The sequence below is a fragment of the Budorcas taxicolor genome, chromosome 10 (genome assembly GCF_023091745.1).
Source record: "Budorcas taxicolor isolate Tak-1 chromosome 10, Takin1.1, whole genome shotgun sequence".
Taxonomy (NCBI): Eukaryota; Metazoa; Chordata; class Mammalia; order Artiodactyla; family Bovidae; genus Budorcas; species Budorcas taxicolor.
Window position 1 is genome coordinate 2,685,494 of NC_068919.1, and position 10,552 is coordinate 2,696,045.

The window sequence follows — 10,552 nt, forward strand, 5'->3', positions numbered from 1 at the left end:
CTATATGTATATTACAGTTCTTTTCCTATTAGAGAAAGTTGTGGTTTTCTGATAAGGTATACATTTATTTAGGTATATATTTAGCAGTTCACAGTATTCTAATCTGGAAGTAAGAATGTCTGAAAAATAGAACTTGTTTCAATTTCCACCTGTTTTCTAATATCTATCCCTGTATGCAAATAATGAGTTTGTTGATATTTAAGATGAACACAATTTGAATGTAATTAAAATGCTGTTTTTTTGAGAGAGATGAACTTTAAATATACTTATTAAATGAAATTCTGTTAAATCATTTAGATTTTGTTATTTCTGACATTATCAATGATCAACAATTGTCCCTTGAGATATTAATGAATTTCATATACTTTGAAGAACACTAAATTGCAGTAGAAGGTGATGGCCTCATATCAGTACCTTTCCCTAGAAAAAATTACCTTATTATGATAGGGGCATGAGAAAATTCCCAAGACAGGTTTTAACATAAAGTCTTCTGATTATTAATAGGATATGTAGCTGTCCACCTTCTGTTCTCAAGACAATGCATTATGTGCTGTGCCATTGTATCCAGCCTCACTCTACCAATTACAGCAAAGATAAACAATAAGGAAAGGATAGTCTCAGTTGAGTACTTCAAGGAAAGACATGTTCATTTAAGAATTTGTTCTCAGAGACTCATTCTTCACCGTTTAAAATCTTATATCCTGAGACAGAGAAAATGTTGAGAAATAAGTCAAATGAACTTTACACCTGAATCAACACCAGAGTGAAAAACTGGACACATACTTCACAGGTGACCACACGTCTTGGTCTGAGTGTGCTTCTCATACACAGATCCTCACTGTGCTGCTGAAATCTCCATGATTGCTGTCTACCCAGAGGCCCACACAGTGCAGGCAGGCTGGCCAAGGCCACTGGATGCATCGTGGTCTTTCTAGCCAAATATGAATTTCTACTTGGCTGTCTAATAAAATCTCAGATTTGGTATATTCAAAATTTAGCCGCAATTCTTTCACCACAGTCTGTTCCACTTAAAGTTGTCCTGTTTTTGATTAATGCCACTTTCATTCTTTTCGTTGTTCAAACCAGAAAACTTGTAGTTATATGTGATTCCTTTATTTCTCTCAATCCAATCCATCAGAAAATTTCCTTGGGTTCAGTTTCAAAATATATCTAGACTCCAGCTGTTTCTCACCACATGTGTCACAACTACCCTGGACTGAGCCACCTTCATTCCTAAGATGTCTTCCCTTTTCTACCCCTTCCTCATGCTACCAGTCTATTTTCAACAGAGTCAGTCTTTAAAAACAGTGAATCAGTTTGTATTATTCTGTTTGCTCAAAACTCTGTAGTGGCTCCCTGATTCACTCAAGCCAGAGTCCTTATAGTGGCATAATGGTCTGGTCCCCTTCCATGATCTGGTCCCCTGTTACTTCTCTGATCCTCTCTCCTCTGCTCTCCTCCTCTACTGATTCCACTTTAGCCACACTGACCTCTTCACTGTTCCTTCAATATCAAGTACCTTCCAGCATCAGAGATGAGTTTTCCTTCTTCACTCTCCCTGGGATGCCTTTCTCAGAATATCTGTTTGGCCAAATAGTTATATCATCATTTAGTGTTAGCTTTACTATAAAGTTTTTTTTTTTTTTAAAGAAACTGTATCAATAACTAAATATGCAGATGATACCACCCTTATGGCAGAAAGCGAAGAGGAACTAAATAAAGATGAAGGTGAAAGAGGAGAGTGAAAAAGCTGGCTTAAAACTTAACATTCAAAAAAACTAAGATCATAGCATCCAGTCCCATCACTTCATGGCAAATAGATGGGGAGAAAATGGAAACAGTGAAAGACTTTATTTTCTTGGGCTCCAAAATCACTGTGGATGGTGACTGCAGCCATGAAATTAAAAGACACTTGCTCCTTGGGAAAAAAGTGATGACAAACCCAGACAGTGTATCAGAAAAGCAGAAATATCAGTTTGCTAACAAAGGTCCATAGAGTCAGAGCTATAGTTTTTCCAGTAGTCCTGTATGGATGTGAGAGTTGGACCATAAAGAAGGCTGAGCACTGGAGAACTGATGCTTTTGAACTGTGGTGTTGGAGAAGACTTGAGAGTCTCTTAGCAAGGAGATCAAACCAGTCAATTCTAATGGAAATCAACCCTGACTATTCATTGGAAGGACTGATGCTGAAGCTGAAGCTTCAATACTTTGGCCACCTGATGCAGAGACAACTCACTAGAAAAGATCCTGATGAAAGATTGAGGACAGGAGAGATGACAAAGGATGAGATAATTGGATGGCATCACCAACTCAAGGGACAGGAGTTTGAGCAATCTCCAGGAGATAGTGAAGGACAGGGAACCTGGCATGCTGCAGTCCATGGAGTTGCAAAGAGTCTGAATAACAACAGTTTAACTTTTAAAATTAACAAACAGTAAAATCAAATGTTTCTTAGATATGTAGCTCTATGAGTTTTCATGCATGTACAAATATATGTAATCTATACCACAATGAGGACAAGGTCCATCACCTCCAGAACTCCCTCATGCTATCCTTTTGTAGTTACATATGCCTCCCACCTTTAACCCCTGCCAGCCATTGGTCTAGTTGCTAACATTCTAGTTTTTTTCCTTTAGGAATATATTAAAAAATTATACAACGTGTAACCTTTTGAGTCTGTTTTTTTTTTTTCCCTCAGTGCCTTTAAGAATGATCCAAGTTGTGTATATCAAAGTTTATTTCTTTTTATTGTGAGTAGTATTCCATTGCATAGAATGTGACACGTTTTATTTTTAACCATTTATTTGTCAAAGGGTAGGTTGTTTTCCATTTTTTATTTTCACTTTTATAAGTAGAACAGCTAAACATTTGTGTACAGTATTTTGTGTGGAATATGTTTCCATTTCTTGAGTAAATACCCAGGACTGGAATTGCTGAATCATATCATGAGACATGCTGGGCTGGAAGAAGCACAAGCTAGAATCAAGGTTGCTGGGAGAAATATCAATAACCTCAGATATGCAGATGACACCACCCTTACGGCAGAAAGTGAAGAGGAACTAAAAAGCCTCTTGATGAGAGTGAAAGAGGAGAGTGAAAAAGTTAGCTTAAAGCTCAACATTCAGAAAACGAAGATCATGGCATCTGGTCCCATCACTTCATGGCAAATACATGGGGAAAAAGTGGAAACAGTGTCAGACTTTATTTTTGGGGGCTCCAAAATCAGTGCAGATGGTGACTGCAGCCATGAAATTAAAAGACGCTTATTCCTTGGAAGAAAAGTTATGACCAAGCTAGATAGCATATTGAAAAGCAGAGACATTACTTTGCCAACAAAGGTCCGTCTAGTCAAGGCTATGGTTTTTCTAGTGGTCATGTATGGATGTGAGAGTTGGACTGTAAAGAAAGCTGAGCGCCGAAGAATTGATGCTTTTGAACTGTGGTGTTGGAGAAGACTCTTGAGAGTCCCTTGGACTGCAAGGAGATCCAACCAGTCCATTCTGAAGGAGATCAACCCTGGGATTTCTTTGGAAGGAATGATGCTGAAGCTGAAATTCCAGTACTTTGGCCACCTCATGCGAAGAGTTGACTCATTGGAGAAGACCCTGATGCTGGGAGGGATTGGGTGCAGGAGGAAAAGGGGATGACAGAGGATGAGATGGCTAGATGGCATCACTGACTCGATGGATGTGAGTTTGAGTGAACTCTGGGAGATGGTGATGGACAGGGAGGCTTGGCGTGCTGCAATTCATGGAGTCGAAAAGAGTCTGACATGACTGAGTGACTGAACTAAACTGAACTGATGGTAAGTTTATATTTTGTTTTATAAGAAACTGCCAAAGTATTTTGCAGTGTGGCTGTACCATTTTGCATTCCTATAAGAGCTCCTGGTTGCTCTGCATACTTAATAGCACTTATTGTTGCTAATACATTTATTTCTACCATGCTATCTGTAAAGTATCTGATCATCATTTTACCTTGTAGCTCTCTAATGACTATTAACGTTTGCCATCTTTTCATGTGCTCTCAGTCTGTTCAAGTTGGTAAAATAAAATATTACAAACTGTGTGGCTTGTAAACAACCAAAATTTATTTCTCACAGTTCTGGAGGCTGGAAGGCCAAGATCAAGGTGCCAAGTGTACAAGCCCTCTTCCTGGTTGCAGGCTGCTGACTACTTGCTGTGTCCTCACATGTTAGAAGGGGATGAGCAAGCTCTCTGGGGCCTCTTTTATTAAAGCACTAATCCTGTTCATGAGGGCTCAGCCTTCATCACCTAACCACCTGCCAAAAGCCACTGAAATATTTCTAGTATCATCACATTGGACATTAGAATTTCAAAAGAAGAATTTTGGGAGCACATAAACATCCAGCCTCTAGCCATCATCCATACATCCTCTTTGGTGAAGTGAGTGTCCAAGTGTGTTGACTATTTAAAAAGTAAATCAGTTTGTTTTCTTACTGTTGAGTCTGAGTCTTTCATTATGTTTTTAAAATACAAGTTATTTGTCAGATATGTGATTTAATTTTTTTCCTTTATTTGTAGCTTGTCTTTTAATTCTCTTAACAGTAGTGGGTTTTTTTTTTTTTTTTGTATTTTTAAATTGTGATGAACTATTACCAGTTCTTCTTACCAGTTTTTCTTCTTTTATGTCATGATTTAGGTGTCATTTCTCAGAATTCCTTTACCTAATCCTTAGTCATGAAGATTTTCTCTCGTTTCCTTCTAAAAGTTCTGTAGCTTTATATTTAGATTCATGACCCATTTTGGGTTAATTTTTGTGCAAGTTGTGATATTTAGTTTGAGGTTGATTTTTAATGCATATGAATGTCCGGTGGTTCCAACACTATTGTTAAAGACTTTAATCTTTATTGTCTTTGCACCTTTAACAAAAATCACTTTGCCTATTTCTTTGGCTCTATTTCAGAACTCTCTATTATGTCCCATTGGTTTATGTGTCTGTCCTGTCACCAATACTGAAGTCTTGATTATTGGTATTTTAGGGTAATTTTTAGAAATTGGATAGTGAGAAGTTTCACCTCTAAGATTGGGAGTAACATGGACCTTTACTTTCTTTCCTGAAACATTAAAAAAAAAAAAAAAGACAAAATACATGAAGTTGCAGTTTTCAAGACACTGAACTTCAGGTGAAGGACAGTAATCCTGACACATAGGAAACAAGGTGAGTCCTACAATTACCCAAGTTTAACTGCCTCAGAGGGTTTCCAAGTTGTGGCCCAGGGAGGGCAACCGAAGCAGAAGTTGAGAGTTTCTGAGTTGAGGAGACAAGAGGTTAGAGTGGGGAAAGCCAAGCAGCTAGAGTTCCTAGAGCAGAATAGCAGAGAGGGTAGAACTGCACAGCAGGTGAGGCCTGGAAGCCGGCCAGTAGGCTCCCTGCAGTCCTCATCAGAGTGCTCCTCAGCGCATGCACGCAGGGATTGCCTGACGCGAGGAACTCTCTCAAAGGACTAAAGGAGATGGTGCTTGGCCAGGAATAGTATCTTCCCACTAGCCAGACTTGTAAAAATAAAAAAGAAGGCAGAGAAGAGGAAAAAAGAAAGAACACACAAAAATAGCAAATAGAAAACAAATAATGAGATGATAGAACTAAAAACATCAATAATCATATTGCCTCACAGTCCCAGTTAAAAGGGGAAGCTTGTCAGACTGGATTAAAAAAAGACTCAATTACATGATGCCTATAAGAACTGTACTTTAAAAATGAAGACACAAATAGGTTAAAAGTTTTAAAAAGTGAAAGAAGTTATACCATGTTACTATTAGTTAAAAAAAATTAGAAGGGCAGTAATATTCAGAACAAAGACTATAAACAAGGGATAAAGACAGTAATAATAGGATCAGTTGACATAATAATGCTAAATATTTAATCACCTAATTGAGAGTTTCAAAATACTTAAGTGAAAGGTGATAAAACTGAAAGGGTAAGTTCATAGTATTGTCAGATTTCAATACCTCTCAGTAACTGATACAGTAGACAAAATCAGCAAATATATTCTAGACTTGAGTCATATCAACCAACTTGATCTAATTAGTATTTACAGAACTTATCACCCAACAGCAGCAGAATATATACTCTTCAAGTGCACACAGAATATTTATCATGATAGACCACTTTATGGGTCATGACACAAATCTCAATACATGTATTTCTTAATTGATTTTATAAATGTGGTAAGAGCATTTAACTTGGGGTCTACCCTCAACAAATTCTTAAGTGTACAATACAACAATGTTAACTACAGGCACAGTGTTGTGTAGCATATTTGTAGAACTTATCTGCAATTCCAATCCCCACCTAGTCCCTGGCAATCACTGTATTCTCTATGATTTTGTCTACTGTAGATATAAAGTGGAATGATGCAGTATTTGTCTTCCTGTTACTAGTTTATTTTATTTACCATAATGTTTTCCAGGTTCATTCATGATGTGTTTGGCAGAGTTTCCCCCTTTTTTCAAGGCTGAATAATATTTCACTCTAGGATGGACATTTTCTTTATCCATTCATCTGTGGATAGAAATCTGTGGATAAGTTGTTTTTGTATCTTGGCTATTGTGAATAATGATACAGTTATTCATAGACTGCACATATCTCTTTGAGATCCTGATTTCAATTTTTTTAATATATCAGAAGTGGGATTGCTGGATCATAAGATAGTTTTATCTTTAAAAATCTCAATAAATTTAAAAATGGTTCAAATCATGCAATGTTCTCTTACCACAATAGACTTAAGTTAGAAATGAGTAACATCCTACTTTAAACCAGCTAGAAGAAAATAATATTTTCTCACTAGCTTCCTCATAAGCTCCAGGATCATTCTCATTGGATCAGTTGGTCATTTGCTTCTCCTTCCACCAATTACTATGCTAATTGGCCAAATCTGTGTCAAATATTCACCCCAAACACATGGGCCAAGAATAGAAGAGAAATGGCTCTCTAAAGGAATATCAAAGTAATGTTACCAGAGTAAGGATTGTGGGGAAAGCAAAATTATTAGCTATGCACTACCAAAAGCTACTAGAATTAATTAGTGAGTTTAATGAGGTTGCAGGGTACAAGGTTAGTATTTAAAATGTATTGCTATTAACACCAAACAGTTGTAAATTAAAAGAAATGCCTTACCAATAACATTAAAAATATAAAATACCTAGAAATAACTTGCAAGAGATGTGGGAAAACTTACACACTGAAAAGTACCAAGTAGAAGTGCTGGTAAGGAAATGATAAAATATGTTGCCTTGAATGAAAGTTACCTTTTGGGTCACCTCTAAGAATTTGGTGTGTGTATCAATCAAAAACTTCTATGTAACTTAAAAGTAACACATTCTGCTTATACTGTAAAAGGATTTACAGGATGTCAAAGGGACTTCCCAGGTGGCACTAGTGGTAAAGAACATGCCTGCCAGTGCAGGAGACAAGAGATGTGGGTTTGATCCCTGAGTGGAGAAGATCCCTTGGAGGAGGACATGGCAACCCACTCCAGTATTATTGCTTGCATAATCCTATGGACAGAGGAGCCTGGCTGGCTACAGTGCACAGAGTTGCAAAGAGTCAGACACAACTGAAGCAACTTCGTACACACCCACGTCAAAACAAAGAGTTTAGAGAACTGATGAGATTGAATAACCAGATATGGAAATGGCCAGGGGAGTGGGTAGATGGAGTTCCAGTCGAAGAAAGGTCAGTCCAGGATTTTACTCCTGGCTTTGCTGCTACTGGACACTGACAATATAGATCCCACTTCTTTCTTCAGTGATTTTTCCAGTCTCCCCTGTATCTTTGCCACACCCTCTCAAGAATCAAAGTTGGTGGGATCAAATGACTGGCCAAGTGGGTACCCTTCCTGTCAAAGAATACAAAGCGGGAGGTTCTGGCCTCTTCTGCCACGGAAAATGGGACCCTGCCTCCTACCAGCCCTAATACAATGAAGTATTCCTAACAATAATAAGGAGGTTTGAATTACGGTTATTATTATTATTATTTTTTCAGGGAGACATAGATCTGTTATAGCATCTTCTGATTCCTGATGATTACAGTATCGTTTCAAATTTTCCCAGTGGTTGAAATAATGCAAACAGTACAGGCTCTTATTAAACTGTGGCCCTTGCATGATTGGAGAAATCTGGAGAGGGCCATTATGTTCCCTGAAATTGTATGTGGAATTTTGGTACATGTGGCTTTTTCACTGGGGCGGGGGGAGGAATCTCGAAGGGGCCCACAATGTATTAAAAAAAGAAAAAATACTACGTGGGACGTTCTATATAATTACTTTCTCCTAAGGAAATTTCCTTTTGTTTGTATTAATGGTCACTGGTATTACTTCCTTTATCCACTAGATGGCGGTGTTGCATGGCGTTTTCAAACCAATCGCAAGTTATTACAGACAGGAAAGAAAAAGTGCATTTAAATGGCACGTTCTCAAGATGATTTTAAGGTTGGAAAGAATTTAAGAAATCGCAAAGTTCATGATTCCCGTCCCCCGCCTCCAACCCCGCCCCACACAGATGAAGAACCTGTTGCCCACAGGTTAAGGGAGAGATCTGACTGAAAACAGGTCTTTGGAAAAATCTAAAAAATTCCCTGAGGGGAAGGAACACTTGAAGCTTGGGCTCTTCAGTCATAACAGACTGTACGGATGTGCCTCTGGCCGCTGAGGGACTGGAGTGATACTGGTTGTGGACTTTGACTCTTCAGGCACTGAAACATTTGTATATGTTAGTAACATTTGTGACGAAAGCCTGTCTTTCTCCCCTGAGGCAGCAGGGATCCTAGTAATGCCTAGAGGCTTTGGTTGAGGAGGGAGCTTGCCCAGAGCCTTCCTTGACTAAGCTTCTTTACTGCCTTTGCATACCTTGCAGTTATGTGCTTGATGTTTCTTCCACAGCCAAAGGTAACCCAATAAACGTGTGTATACGGAATATTGATGACACATAAGGAACATACTACATACTGATGTTTGGATTCCTTCTCAGACACGAAGAGAGAGGAAACTCAAGTCAAATGGGCAGACCACTTGGGCAAGGTGGCTGTATAGATTCTCTGTAGTATCCTTTGTATTCAGTTCAGTCGCTCAGTCGTGTCCGACTCTTCGGAAACCCATGGACTGCAGCATGCCAGGCCTCCCTGTCCATCACCAACTCCCGGAGTCCACCCAAACTCATGTCCATTGAGTCGGTGATGGCATCCAGCCATCTCATCCTCTGTCGTCCCCTTCTCCTCCCGCCTTCAATCTTTTCCAGCACCAGGATTTTTCCAATGAGTCAGTTCTTCACATCGGGTGGCCAAAGAATTGGAGTTTCAGCTTCAACATCAGTCCTTCCAATGAACACCCAGGACTGATCTCCTTTAGGATGGAATGGTTGGATCTCCGTGCAGTCCAAGGGACTCTCAAGAGTCTTCTCCAACACCACAGTTCAAAAGTAGCAATTCTTCAGTGCTCAGCTTTCTTTAAAGTCCAACTCTCACATCCATACATGACCACTGGAAATCCTTGTGTACAAACCACTAAACAAATTATGAGGAGGAGCTATGGCATGTGCTCAGGACCCACCTCTGAGCACCCGAAATTCTTTTTTTTCCTGACCATGTTGTGAGGCTTACAAGATATTAATAATTTCTCTATCAGGGGTCAAACCCAGGCCCATGGCAATGAAAGCCCTGACTCCTAACCACGGATTGGCCTGGGAACTTCCCTTTCCTCCCAGACTTCTTGACGTGCCTAAGTCTCCAAAAGATGTGCTAATTTCCCCTCCACTTCCTTATTTTCTTTTTTGCTCTGATCCTTTTTAATTTTGGTAATATCCTCAGCCACACTGTAGCCAAGACCGGAATGAAAGTGCTCACCATTTAAACCTCTTTCTGCTAAAGCTAATAATATTGAGTCAATAAAGCATCTTTTAAAAGAGCAACCTTTTCATTTGCACTGATAAACATATGTAACTATATCTAAAATTCAATGTTGTGTCTTAAATTTCAGTAAGCTACTGTGAAGGTCACTATGATGGATAGTTCTTGACTCTACAGATCACCCTCCTTTCTGCCCAGGATGCTGGCTTTTATGTCCCCTGACCTCATGCTGGGTTTGGCCAGTGGGAGGCAACAGCAAGACACAGGAAGGTGAGAGGAGAGAGAGCTGAGAAGTTACTTCCCTTTGCCTGTCTTTTTCCAGGTCGCCCAGTGGCAGCAAATCTGCCTTTCTGTGCAGGAGACTCAAGAGACGCAGGCTGGATCCCTGGGCCGGGAAGATCCCCTGGAGGGACACAGGACAACCCGTTCCAGTATTCCCGCCTGCAAAATTCCATGGATGGAGAAGCCTGGTGGGCCCAGTACATGGGGTCACGGAGAGTCGGACACAACTAAGCACGCACACGCTCTGCTAGGTCACTAGGTAGGTTCCCTGTGTCCTCGATCCTTTGCTAGAAGTCGTACTTTCTGTCAGATAACTCTCTCCTGCAGTTGGTTAGCTCCTATCAAATCAGTCTCTCCTGTCGCTGGGACTTTGTGGTTTCCAGCAACTTCTTGTTCCTTTGGGTCT